At 38.4% G+C, this 14,238-nt stretch overlaps 1 protein-coding gene across 13 annotated transcripts in view; it reads left to right on the plus strand.

Moving 5' to 3' along the window:
• SORBS2 (sorbin and SH3 domain containing 2) overlaps nucleotides 1-14,238 on the plus strand; it is a 305,036-nt gene that overhangs the window by 77,211 nt on the left and 213,587 nt on the right. For all 13 annotated transcript variants that reach the window (XM_056559539.1, XM_056559575.1, XM_056559567.1 and 10 more), the window contains exon 2: nucleotides 10,329-10,419. The gene's annotated coding sequence lies outside the window, so the exon portion shown is untranslated. The remainder of the gene's footprint in view (nucleotides 1-10,328; nucleotides 10,420-14,238) is intronic.

A 14,238-nucleotide genomic window follows, 5' to 3' on the forward strand; every position in this document is an offset into this window, starting at 1 on the left:
GAAAAAATCATAACTACATGCAGGAAAATTTATACGTTTAAAAATGTCATCTTCTGACCCCTATAACTTTTTTATTTTTCCACGTACAGGGCGGTATGAGGACTCATTTTTTGCGCCATGATCTGAAGTTTTTATCAATATGATTTTTGTTTTGATCGGACTTTTTGATCACTTTTTATTCATTTTTTTAATGGTATAAAAAGTGACCAAAATACGCTTTTTTGGACTTTGGAATTTTTTTGCGCGTACACCCTTTTTTGCGCGTATGACCTTTATTAACACTTTTTTTTTACATTTTTTTTGCAGTGTTATAGGTCCCATAGGGACCTATAACACTGCACACACTGATCTCCTATGCTGATCACTGGCGTGTATTAACACGCCTGTGATCAGCATTATCGGCGCTTGACTGCTCCTGCCTGGATCTCAGGCACGGAGCAGTCATTCGTCGATCGGACACCTAGGAGGCAGGTAAGGGCCCTCCCAGTGTCCGGTCAGCTGTTCGGGACGCCGTGATTTCACTGCGGCGGTCCCGAACAGCCCGACTGAGCAGCAGGGTCACTTTCAGTTTCACTTTAGAAGCGGCGGTCAGCTTTGACCGCCGCTTCTAAAGGGTTAATACCGCACATCGCCGCGATCGGCGATGTGTGTTATTAGCCGCGGGTCCCGGCCGTTGATGAGCGCCGGGACCGACGCGATATGATGCAGGATCGCGGCGCGATCCCGCTTCATATCGCGGGAGCCGGCGCAGGACGTAAATATACGTCCTGCGTCGTTAAGGGGTTAAGGGGGTACTCTGGTGGAAAACTTCTTTTTTTTTAAATCAACTGGTGCCAGAAAGTTAAACATTCATGTAAATTACTTCTATTAAAAAATCTTAATCCTTCCAGTACTTATTAACTGCAGACTATTACAGAGGAAATTATTTTCTTTTTGGAACACAGAGCTCTCTGCTGACCTCTCTGTCCATTTTAAGAACTGTCCAGAGTAGGAGAAAATCCCCATAGCAAACATATGCTGCTCTGGACAGTTCCTAAAATGGTCAGAGATGTCAGCAGAGAGCATTGTGCTCATGATGTCAGCAGAGAGCACTGTGTTCCAAAAACAAAAAGAATTTCCTCTGTAGTATTCAGCAGCTAATATGTACTGGAAGGATTAATATTTTTTTAAAGAAATAATTTACAAATCTGTTTAACTTTATGGCATTAGTTGATTTAAAAAAATATTAAGGTTTTCCACCGGAGTACCCCTTTTCTTTGAATGAACATATATTCTTAAATAAAGTTAATGGGTAATTTCTTCCAAAAACAGCACCACGCGTCCTCAGGTTGTGTGTGGTGGTACATTTGGGCTTCGTTCACACACAACCTTTTGCATGAAACGCAGAAAAAACCTGAGGACCACACAAAACCTGACAGTTGTGGTGCTATTTTTTGAAGAAATCAGTTCTAATTTTTGTTGTCTTCATTAGCTGTTTTATCTGGTGTACATCCTACATACTGATCCTTTATACACTCTATTTGGGAATTTAGCCAAATCTATCTCCATCCAACTGTGTGAGGGGTTATAGTTGAGAAGGTGTAGGGAAATAATTTGCTAAATTCCTGGCTAGAGTGTACACTGGAAAAGGAGGTCAGTTACAAGATGTACACCATTCAGGAAAAGGGGGGTAATGAAGAACACAGAGCAGACATTTTGCATGAAAAAAGCATTAAAGACCACAGAATGGTGGTAAAAATAACTTTATTTACCGATACATATTTCATTTATTAGATGGCTAAAAACAAGTTGGAAACCCCCTTTAAACCCCTTAAACATTGACATTTTTGGAGTGTCATTTGCAAAGGATGTACATTATGACATGAAGAGTCAAAAGATGGTGTTAATGTCTACAATGGATGAAAAATTGACATGGGACAAACTGAAACAGGATGAATGTAGGGAAAACTGAGAATGGTTCGATAGGTGAGAAACAGATGCGACTCATGACAGCCTCTGTCAAAAGACACATCAGCGGCATGCATGGAATGGAATGGATTACGATTTCTGCTATTACCTGGGTTGCTGCTTTAAGTCAGGGATACTTGCTCTTGGTTTGGACTTGGTATATTTGGTATATTTGTATGTACTAGGAGGAACTGGTGCCAGAAAGTAAAACATATTTGTGAATTACTTCTATTTAAAAATCTTAATCCTTCCAGTATGTATCAGCTGCTGTATACTTCACAGGAAATTGTATTTCTTTCTGGAATTATTTTCTGTCTGACCAAAGTGCTCTCTGCTGAAACCTCTGTTGATGTCCAGAGTACAAGCAAATCCCCATAGCAAACCTCTCCTGCTTTGGACAGTTGCTAATATGAACAGAGGTGGCAGCAGAGAGCACTGTGGTCAGACTTAAATGTACTCCAGAAAGAAATACAACTTCCTGTGGAGCATACAGCAGCTGATAAGTGCTGGAAGGATTAAGATTTCTAAATAGAAGTAATTTACAAATGTGGTTAACTTTCTGGCACCAGTTCATTTGAAAAAAAAAATTCCACTGGAGTACCCCTTTAACCCCTTCCCGCAAATGGACATATATTAACGTCCACTGCGGACTTCTGCTGTTTGATGCGTGCATCATACCCGGTGGGTCCCGGTTGCTATCAGCAACCGGAACCCACGGCTAATGCTGGACATCGCCAATCGGGCTGATGTCCGGCATTAACCCTTTAAATTAGGTATCTTTGTAACTGTATGGACCTACAGAATAAAGATAAGGTAATTTTTTCAATTTTGCTCCACAAATATTTTTTTTTTCAGGTTTCCCTGTAGATTTTGTAATAAAATGATTAATGGTATTACAAAGTAACATTGGTGGCGCAAACTACAAGCCCATATATGGGTCTGTAGGTGGAAAATTGAAAGTGTTATGATTTTTAGAAGGTGAGGAGGAAAAAGCAAAAGTGCAAAATTGCCCGAGAGGGATGGGGTTAATCCTTAAAAGTCCACTTAACAGTTAAGACAAAACTTTAATGTCTGTATTGAAATCATTGAAAACGATATCAAACACCACTGTCAGCTATTGTCAGAACACCACAAACCATAGCTTTGCCTGCTACTGTCTATGGTCCCAGGACCTCATTGACCTTTTCCAGGCTGCCACATAATCCAGCATCATATGTTAAAGATTGTGTTTGTGTTTGTGAGTTTAAATCTTTATATTATGTTTGGTCTACATGGCCACACTCATTTTACTCTGATGTTTAAAGGGGTATTCCAGGGAAAAAAACTTTTTTATATATATCAACTGGCTCCAGAAAGTTAAACAGATTTGTAAATTACTTCTATTAAAAAATCTTAATCCTTTCAGTACTTATGAGCTTCTGAAGTTAAGCTTGTTCTTTTCTGTCTAAGTCCTCTCTGATGACACCTGTCTCAGGAAACGCCCAGTTTAGAAGCAAATCCCCATAGCAAACCTCTTCTAAACTGGGCGTTTCCCGAGACACGTGTCATCGGAGAGCACTTAGACAGAAAAGAACAACCTTTAAAGGGGTATTCCAGGAAAAAACTTTTTTACATACATCAACTGGCTCCAGAAAGTTAAACATATTTGTAAATTACTTCTATTAAAATTTCTTAATCCTTTCAGTACTTATTAGCTGCTGAATGCTACAGAGGAAATTCCTTTCTTTTAGGAAAACCGATGACATCACGAGCACAGTGCTCTCTGCTGACATCTCTGTCCATTTTAGCAACCATGCATAGCAGATGTATGCTAAGGGCAGCATGGTGGCTCAGTGGTTAGCACTACTTCTTTGCAGTGCTGGGGACTTGGGTTCAAATCCCACTAAGGACAACAATAAATAAAGCATTATTATTCTTATAATAATGTCAGCAGAGAGAACTGTGCACGTGATGTCATCAGAGAGCATTCCAAAAAGAAAAGAATTTCCTCTGTAGTATTCAACAGCTAATAAGTACAGGAAGGATTAAGATTTTTTAATATAAGAAATTTACAAATATGTTTAACTTTCTGCCACCAGTTGATTTAAAAGAAAAAGTTTTTCACCAGAGTACCCCTTTAATCCTTTCAGTACTTATGAGCTTCTGAAGTTAAGGTTGTTCTTTTCTGTCTAAGTGCTCTCCGATGACACGTGTCTCGGGAAACACCCAGTTTAGAAGAGGTTTGCTATGGGGATTTGCTTCTAAACTGGGCGTTTCCCGAGACATGTGTCATCGGAGAGCACTTAGACAGAAAAGAACAACCTTAACTTCAGAAGCTCATAAGTACTGAAAGGATTAAAGGGGTACTCCGGTGAAAACCTTTTTCTTTTAAATCAACTGGTGGCAGAAAGTTAAACATATTTGTAAATTTCTTATATTAAAAAATCTTAACCCTTCCTGTACTTATTAGCTGTTGAATACTACAGAGGAAATTCTTTTCTTTTTGGAATGCTCTCTGATGACATCACGTGCACAGTTCTCTCTGCTGACGTTATTATAATAGTAATGCTTTATTTATTGTTGTCCTTAGTGGGATTTGAACCCAAGTCCCCAGCACTGCAAAGCAGTAGTGCTAACCACTGAGCCACCATGCTGCCCTTAGCATACATCTGCTATGCATGGTTGCTAAAATGGACAGAGATGTCAGCAGAGAGCACTGTGCTCGTGATGTCATCAGTTTTCCTAAAAGAAAGGAATTTCCTCTGTAGCATTCAGCAGCTAATAAGTACTGAAAGGATTAAGATTTTTTAATAGAAGTAATTTACAAATATGTTTAACTTTGAGGAGCCAGTTGATGTATGTAAAAAAGTTTTTTCCTGGAATACCCCTTTAAAGGCTAGTGAAAGATTTAGTTTATTTTTTTTTTAGTTTTAAAAGTGTCCATGCTTTGTTAAAAAATAAAGTTTAATGCCAGCTTCACACTACAGAATCACACTACGGAGATTACAAGTGCAGGCAGCACCAACCAACATCGATTGAACCAGTCGGTGCTACGACCGCACAGACATTGTCATCCCCATAGACAGCAATATTTGCAGAGCAAAGATCCGCCAGAACATTGAACAAGTTCAATGATCTGGCAGAATTTTTCAAGGGGATTTTCTGCTCACAGGTATAGGAGATCAACCCTGGTACTGGGACAATAGTCCCCCATAGAATTGTGCTCTATGGGGGACAATTGTCAGCAACTTCTTTGTTGCATCCCTGTGACTATGTAATCATTGGGACCAATACAGACAGGACAGATTTTATCATAGCTTTATATGTGAAAAAATCGTTTCTGCTTGCACCATTCATGAGATTAAACAACCCTATAGAATTGTAGCTGACACGGGACAGATTGTTGGTAGAAGGTGAAAGCTGATTTCTACCCTGACACAGATACTATGCAAACCTCGAATTGCCTTAGCATGATTGTATTAACTATGACAGGGTCAGCCTGGGAGATTTTAGGATGCGACACAAGTGAACCCATGCTGAGATTTTTGATGTTTCATGAAAACAAAATCTCAATCTCTTTTAGGGTTAACATAATGTGAGCTGTATACTTCAGATAAGCTTGACATGACATGACAGCCTTAAAACATGTTGTTATGATGTACAAACAAAACCCTTCTCGCTATTTCTCCGTTTTTCCCAAGGCTTTCTACTTCAATGGGAATTGCAGATTGAGTCGCACAGAGCAGCTTCCCACTAAACATGTTTCAGCAGTTGTGTTTCAACATTCTTTCACTTGGAGCTTGAACTCACCAATATATCACTTCACAGGAAAATAGGTTTTCCTTCATGGAATGTCTTTTATCCAGGAGGATCCTTTATCTCCTCGGTAGGCAGCTTGATTCCCACCACTCTCACATTAGTAACCTGAATTGGCATGGAGGCCCATTGGAAGTACATGTAATTTAATCTTATGGCACAGGGCCTCCCTTTGCATGCAGGTCACACTTGACTCCATAATGATTTAGATAGAAAGAACAAAGTAACTTTATGTATTCTGTAATGTACCATAACGCAATTGGTCCTTACAACGTACATTATTGACTTGTATCTCTCTATTTATAATCTAATAACATTAACTTGTATTGGTAGTGGGCAAGGTAGTCATGTTTGGAAGATGTAGATATTTGTTTTGTAATGTGAAAAAATACATTTAGCAATTGTATGACTATAAAGAGCTCTACTAGGGAGATAAAATCTTCCACATTTGCACACTAATAAAAAGCCATATAAACAAACATAATGGCCCTCATTTACTAACAGAATTCCCACTCTTTTTGTCGAGTTTTGCACCTAAATTCTGTTGCACGGAAAAAATCTGACAGAATCTGAACCACTCTGAGTGAAAAAAAAACATACAAAATGGGTTTTGTTTTTGGGAAAAGGGGCATGTTCCCTACATTTCATCCAAAATCACTCGTCTTTTCTGAAAACCACTCCGAAAATCATGTGAATTAGTGGAGTAAATGCTCTGGCTGTTTGCTCCTTTGCCTGCCTTGTCTTTTTCAAGTGATTCTGTTTAATTTTTTTGCACAATTTATTTTTTAAACAGCATTTTGAGTCCTTCCAACACAGGTTTTTTTTCCCCTATTGTTTCAGTAATAATGTTGAATAAAAATAAAAAATAAATATATAAATATATATATACTCATTTTAATACATCTATCTATATGTGTGGATATACATATATGTATATATATATATATATATATATATATATATATAGTTATATATTTCTATACATATATATTTTCACAAATTATTATTTTTTCTTTTGCCGTCTTTTTATTTTAAAAATCTGTCGCACTTCGACAGAATTTTCATTGCGACTTATGCATGCGCCAGATTTTAATGTGTGACAGTATCAACCCTGCAACAGATTTTACCATGCGACAGATGTACCTTGTGACAGAAATTACAATGCAACAGATTTTTTTTCCCTACGACTAGAAAGATCGTGAAAAGTGCAACAGATTAGTAAATACCCAAGAGAAGAAAAGGTTGAAAAAGAAAAAGCCAAGCGCAAGCTGACACTCCACTCTTGAGGGCCAGTATGTCCATCCAGTTCAACGACGGAAGTAAAAAGAAGGGGTATGGGTGGATGAAGAGGAGGGGATGTGATTCTATATAAGCATGATACATATTATTAACTTCTATACTTTCTGTATATTTGGGGCTAGAAACTCTTCGTTGGCGACAGAACGCCTCTATAGATTTGCAGATGTTAACACCAGTCCAATGTAGAAGCATTCTTGTCACTCAATTCCTGACACATCTGTTGCTGCACAATTGGCTCAGATTTATCAATCTGCCTCTGATTTGCCCATAATAACCAATCACAATTCAGCTCTTATATCTTTACCAGCTCTGGTAAAATGAAAGCTGAGTTGTGATTGGTTGTTAGCGGCAAACCCAGACAGTTGTGTCATTAGCATGAGCCAGCATGGGACTGTTCCCTAAGGCTATGTTCACAAGTGGTGAACTTACTGCATACATTTCTACAGTAAATCTGCTACAAACTGGAAAAATAAAGTCTAATTACCCAACTATTGTGTCCCATGGCAAGGCTTTCCTGTTCCAGCAAAGTTCCTTGTTTCCAGCCTACAGGAAGCTAGTTAATATTTTTAAAGAAATGTTGGTGATGTTCTTTTTATGATTTCCAATTTTCTATCTGTATTTTATAGTAATCTTGAAATCTTGCAGTCTCTATTCTGGCCACTAGATCTCAAGCTGAGCCTGCTTTCACACTATAAAATGTATCCGTTTTAAAGATCTGTTAATAACGGACGCTATTTTGTGACGGTAGATAGTAACGGGAGTAACGTTCATTCTCCCGTCACAAAATAAAGTCCATTATTAATAACGGGCTATAACAGGTTAAAACGGATAATGTAAAAATCCCATAGACTATAATGGGATTTTCTAACGGCCGTATGGGATTTTGTATCGGCCGTTTAACAGGGTTTTTATAACGGAACATTGAACGGATCTTTAAAACAGATACATTTTATAGTGTGAAAGCAGCCTAAGCTGAGACATCCTCTTCTGTACAGATCATTTCCCAGTAATGCCTTTCTTCATAGAAGCAGAGTAAAAGGTGACACCAGTAGAGCGATAATACTGAACCCACCGCTATTCACAACAGAGATCAGCATCTCCCTCCTTGTAGAATGACCTCTGAAGAGTTCACAGAGAATGCTCAGAGCTATCTACAATTTATCTGAATAGGACTGGTCCTATTTATTGTTGTGTATGGTCCATGGGTCCTGCTGTAAAGCATGTCACCACATGCTGTTAAAAACAACAAGATTGCAGCCCCCATAATAATGCACAACAAACGACAATGAGAAAAATAACATGTTTCAGTTGATATGAAGATAATTCATTGAAAAAACCCCAAACAAATGGATTTGATTTCACATTTTCACTTACCCATTAAAGGCAACTGTGAACATCTCCAACAAATCCCTCTTCTTTCGGCAGCATACATTAGCATGCTGCACATTTACAAATCCAACCCAGGTCAATTTCCTTTTACTTTAATGAGAGTAAATGAGTTTTCCTCACTAATCACCAGGGTGTGCTAGCACCATAATAAGCTTTATCAAAGTGCGGCATACAAATCACAGAATGGTAATTCTCCCTTCTGTAATAATAGGCTTCAGGGACAATTCATTTTTAACTCACTTTTCATAGATCACATCCTCTATTTTATCAAAAAGATTTAACATAAATATTTTTCCCAAATTCAGTTCAGCAGTTGGAACATTCATCAGGAATTGGAAATGCAGAAAAACATATTTTCCTGATTTACCTGATGGCTGATTTAATTGTTGGTTATATTGTGGGGGAAACACTGTGCATTTCATTGCTTTACATGAACATAAACAATCTTGATAGATAAGTGTTCTATGTAATGGTGAATAATCTATAGAACCATTCAATTGTACTAACATACACATAACAATTATGATTAATAATCAGACAATCATTGTTATGTCTATAGCCGGTTTAGAAAAACATATTTACATTTAGAAGTGTTCAGGGTGTCAGTAAAACATAAAAGACTCTGCCGATCCCCACTGGTGCCAGTCCTACTGCTCGGAGCTTCCTGTTCCCCATCCCAACACTGAGGAAGTGCCCTCTCAGCCACTCACTGACTGCAGCGGGGACATGCCTCAGTTACCGATAGGAAGCTCTGAACAGCAGGATTCACAGAGTTGAAACGACATCACTGTGGGCATCTATGGGGTAAAAAAGCAGTAGATTCACAGTAATACAAATTTCAATATGAATCCTGTTTAGTAGTATTGTCAGTTATCAACACTTCCTATGCATAATAATGCCTCAGAAAAGAATAAATAATATTGCATAGCTGTATGGATGACACTTCCACCAGCTTCTCCCATCCCCCTCATCAATCTTAGCTGACACTGGGGGCGCTTCTCTCCTCTTCCCCCCTCCATGTCCTCTCCTTCTCAGGTCTTTCCTCCCCACCTTTCCCCCTTGTCTCTCTTCCACTTCCCTTTTTATTTATTTATTTAAATTTTTTTTTTTATCTTCTCTTTCTCCTCATGCTTATGTATATTGTTTGATGTTTTCTTCTTTCATCCCCCTCCTTTTTTCTGATTCTGGTTTCTTATTTGTTTTTGGTGGGGAATAATGGTTGGATTACTATTCTTGATTTTTGGCTATCTTCCCCTTTTCTCATTGAATATGTCTCATGCATTGTTAAACTGATGGCCTGCAAAGTCATACTAGGTTTCGCTGCGTTGCTTTAAGGATTACCTGTTCCTTCACATTTATGTCGTCCTGTATGTGTAGCTGAACCTTATTTGTATTGATCCATGCCTCACGCCCACCTTTGTAATTTGATTCAACTTTTTTTCGTTTCCTGTACCTTCGTATATTATACCTTTAATAAACTTTGTTTTGAATATGAAGAAAAATAATATTGCATAATAGGGTTAGTAGTAAACCTCTGTAATACCCCTAGCACGTATTGTAAAGGTTTCTGAAAATGAAAAGTGAAGGGACTACTGACTTGTAATGCCCCACTGACAACAGTAGTAGGAACACAAACTTGTAATTGTAGCATATTACTGAATCATAAATAACTCGGATCATGTCAGCAGAAGCCCAAAAATATAACCAAATGGAGTTATCAATAGTTTTATCCAATGATACTTGACTGTGTTATTAATAGTTGTATCCAATGATACTTGACTGTGTTATCAATAGTTGTATGCAATGATATCAGTAGGGTGACCATCACACTGCTTTTTTAAGATGAATGTCACCTTATAATGTGATCCCTCACTGTCTTACAATCTTTTTTCTTTCAGAAAAGAACTGTCGTCATCTGAAAAACTAAAGAAAAGGATAAATCAAAATTGGAAATCAAATCATAAAAAAACATCACCAACATTTCACAAGGTGAGTGCAGAACATCTAAGCTGGGAAGCACTAATGGGGAGGTTTTAATAAAAATGCCCATACCTTTAGGCACTACTTCTTGTAACTAATTGTACTTGAGCAGTTCCTCTGTGAACCAGTTTCAAGGTAACATCATAGATGTTTGTAATATGAATAGTAAGTATAACTGGATATGCACATATTGCATTAAACATTCAAATCAAAACATCATTAAAGTAATATTAAAGTGATGTTCTGAGTTAAAATTACTTATCCATTATTCACAGGATAGGGAATAATAGTGAGAGATCATGGGGGTTCAATCTCTGGGACCCCCGCCATCTCCAGAACGGGGCCCCAAGTTTTTGTTATGAATGGAGCTGTAAGTTGCGCAGCCCATTTATTCTTTATAAAAGCTGCCAAAAGTAGGCAATCTTTAGCAGCTCCAAAGACCATGAATGGAGCCGTGGCATACATGTGCCACTCATCACTCCATTTAAAACAAAAATAGGGGCCCCTGTTATGGAGAGGCGGGGTTTCCCAGAGACTGGACTCCTCATGATCTGACACCTATCCCCCATCTTAGAATCGTGGATAAGTAATTTTAACTCAAAATACTCTTTTTGGGTAGGGTCACACATAGTGCATCTGCAGCGTATTTCACACTACAGGAAATACACAGCAGATTCTACTACGGGCAGACACACAGGGCTACCCTACCGCAGCCCTGTATGTGCAGTAAGGTTTTGTGGCTGGTCCCAGTGTGCTGACATGAGTGTGACGTGCGGGGTTGCCTCTAAACCTTACTGCACACACAAAGCTGTAGTGGGGTAGACCTATGTGTTTGCTCGTAGCAGAATCTGCAATGTATTTCTGCTGCGGATGTGCTATGTGTGATCCTACCATTAATGTTCCTTTCCTAAGTAAAAATAAGGCTTAAAAATATGAGCCAACCAGAACATATGTTTAACATAGGGACTGCTGCATGTACAAAAAACATCAATTTCCAGAGAACTTTGGCAGCTCTAACCCAGTTTGTTAGTTAGGAAATAATAGTAATAATGTTTTCAGCACACAACTGCAGCCTGGCACCATTAAACTATGACAATATTAAAGAATTTTATTAAAAGTAAAGAATATAAAAGCTGCACATTTATGGCAAATTAGCGATAAATCTGTTATTTGTAAAGAAATGGATAGCTCTATCCACACCACATGAGGTATTGGCAGTGGTTGTGTGTTTGGAATGATTTCACAGAGTGCTCAGTAACAATCCGATACACATTGATTGGCACATTATTGCTTAGTGCACTTATCTCTGAACCGCACGTGCAAGATCCACTCAAGAAAGAGGGGATTTGGGTTCTTTATCTGGGCCCTAAATCCCCTATCCTGCATAATGCTATAGTTTCTCTGAATGTATAATTGAACAATATCCAAGAGGCAAACCAGCTCAGTTACTGCGGCTTCTGACTTCATAATTTTATGCTGGTCCTGAATTGTATTACAGATGTATAGATTTACGTGATTTATTCTTGCTCTCATGCATTTGATATATTATTATAATAATATATGAATCCTTTTAATGGTTGTGTTAATAGGGGCAGTTTGCTTCTATGCAGCACCCTACAGTAGACAATTGGATGGCTTTTTTGTTCAGTTTAAGTCATTCTGTAAAGAAGTGTCATTACCTCTCAATATGTGTTATAGCTGCTATTGGATCTCAAAAAAGAAAGCGTCAGTGCTACAAAATGCTGAAAGAGTAGGCTGAATAAAGGCGGTGGACATTATGAATACTAAATAGAGACAGCTGAGAGATAAAATGGACAAGGCGAATAATAGCAGATGCATTTTACTTATGCCCACATGTATCAGCAGTGTGAAAGTGTGGCAGTCCATGTTTTCTCAGTATACAATTCACAAAAAAGAAGAAGAACTCCAGCACTTGATGGATGTAGTATGAAACATGGATCTATATTCAAGGCATAAGTACTGTACAAGTATGGTTCTCACAGTACGTTATTTCTCCTGTCCGACCTGTACTTATACTGTACATATGCCCTGAATATAGATCCGTGTTATCTACTGCATTGATAAAGCCCTTCTTGTAACCATAGGTGTTGCCCTGCTTGTCTGTGCCCTCCCAGTTGGCGAGTGTGGGGAGCTAGAATCAACTACTGTTGGAATTTATAGTACACAAGACATCCCTTAAAGGTGTATTCCCATTCGGACATTTATGGCATATCCACAGGATATGCCATGAAAGTTAAGTAGGTGCAGGTCTCACCTCTAGGACCCACACCTAAGTTCGAGGAATGTCAGAGGTGGTGGCTGGTTTTACTCAGTTTACATAATTAGCATAATGGTGCTACCCTGTTTTTGCAACTCCTTTTAATGTCAATGGGAGTTAGGCAAACTGCTACCTCAGCTTTTTTAGTTTTGCAACCACCTACAATGGCCAGAACCAGGCTGAAGAAGACTGGAATGCCTTTAATCTCAAGATCACAAATCTTAAAGGTGGGACCTGCATCTATTAAACACTCCGGTGGAAAACACTTTTTTTTTTTAAATCAACTGGTGCCAGAAAGTTCCTCCACAAGAAGTTATTTTCTTTTTGGATTTATTTTCTGTCTGACCACAGTGCTCTCTGCTGTCCAGGAATGGTTTGCTATGGGGATTTGCTCCTGCTCTGGACAGTTCCTGACATGGACAGAGGTGTCAACAGAGAGCACTGTGGACATACAGGAAAAAAAAACTCAACTTCCTCTGGAGCATACAGCAGCTGATAAATACTGGAAGAATTAAGATTTTTAAATGGAAGTAATTTACAAACCTGTTTAACTTCATGGCACCAGTTGATTTAAAAAAAAATGTCTTCCACCAGAGTACCCCTTTAACCCTCTTCTGGTGCATAACTTTCAAGACAGGGAGATAAGTTGGTATGGGAAGCACATTAGATCAACGCATGTTGGGGAAACCACAATGGCCAATGGCTATAAGATGCTGTCAATACTGCAGCAACATAATGTGGCCATTGGTCATTGCATTGTTGGAATGGCATGATTATCCTCCCCCCAATTTTTCGAAGTTATGCTTTTGAGATCAGAAAGAATTGGAATTGGATCACCCAGATAACCCCTTTAATACCACTAAGAAATTAACAGCACTAATATTACTCAACCTGAGACTACAGTATGGACTTAATGTATTTAATCTGGCATTAACAGAATGGAACTAGTGCCAGATTGCCAATCCTTCCTGGTGCATTAAAAAAAATGTATAAAAAATTGTAGCGATTCTGCAAAAAGATTTGCAGCCAAATGGCTGAAATAAATGAGAAGCCTGGAATAAACGAAACCGCTATCACATTGGTGAGCCTTCTAATTGATTATCTTCATCCAGCGTTCCAATTTTTTGCAGATTTTCCAGGCTGAAAACAAATGACAACTATCTGAATTGCAGAACTCAGATGATAGATGACATTTTACTACTGTAATGGAGAACAGCACTGCCCAACTGCCGCACTTTACAGTTTTAGAAAGGAGGCCTGTGTGCCAAAAGATCTTTTATTATTGGATTGGATTTCTGACACATACAGGGCAGCATAGCATAGGCTCTGTTCACACTTGAGTAATGGTTCTAGTTTAAAATGATAACTACAAAGTATTGCCAAATTTTTCATACAACGGATACCAGTAGGACCCAAGGGACATTAATAACTTATAATGCAGTCTGTCTGGTTCTATTGTGGTGTCCGTAATTTTGATTAAAAAAATAGTGCTGCAGTTCAATGCTCTTGCTGTCATATATAGAAGAATCTGTAAGGAACCTCTGACATGA

The sequence above is a fragment of the Hyla sarda genome, chromosome 1, assembly GCF_029499605.1.
Source record: "Hyla sarda isolate aHylSar1 chromosome 1, aHylSar1.hap1, whole genome shotgun sequence".
Taxonomy (NCBI): domain Eukaryota; kingdom Metazoa; phylum Chordata; class Amphibia; order Anura; family Hylidae; genus Hyla; species Hyla sarda.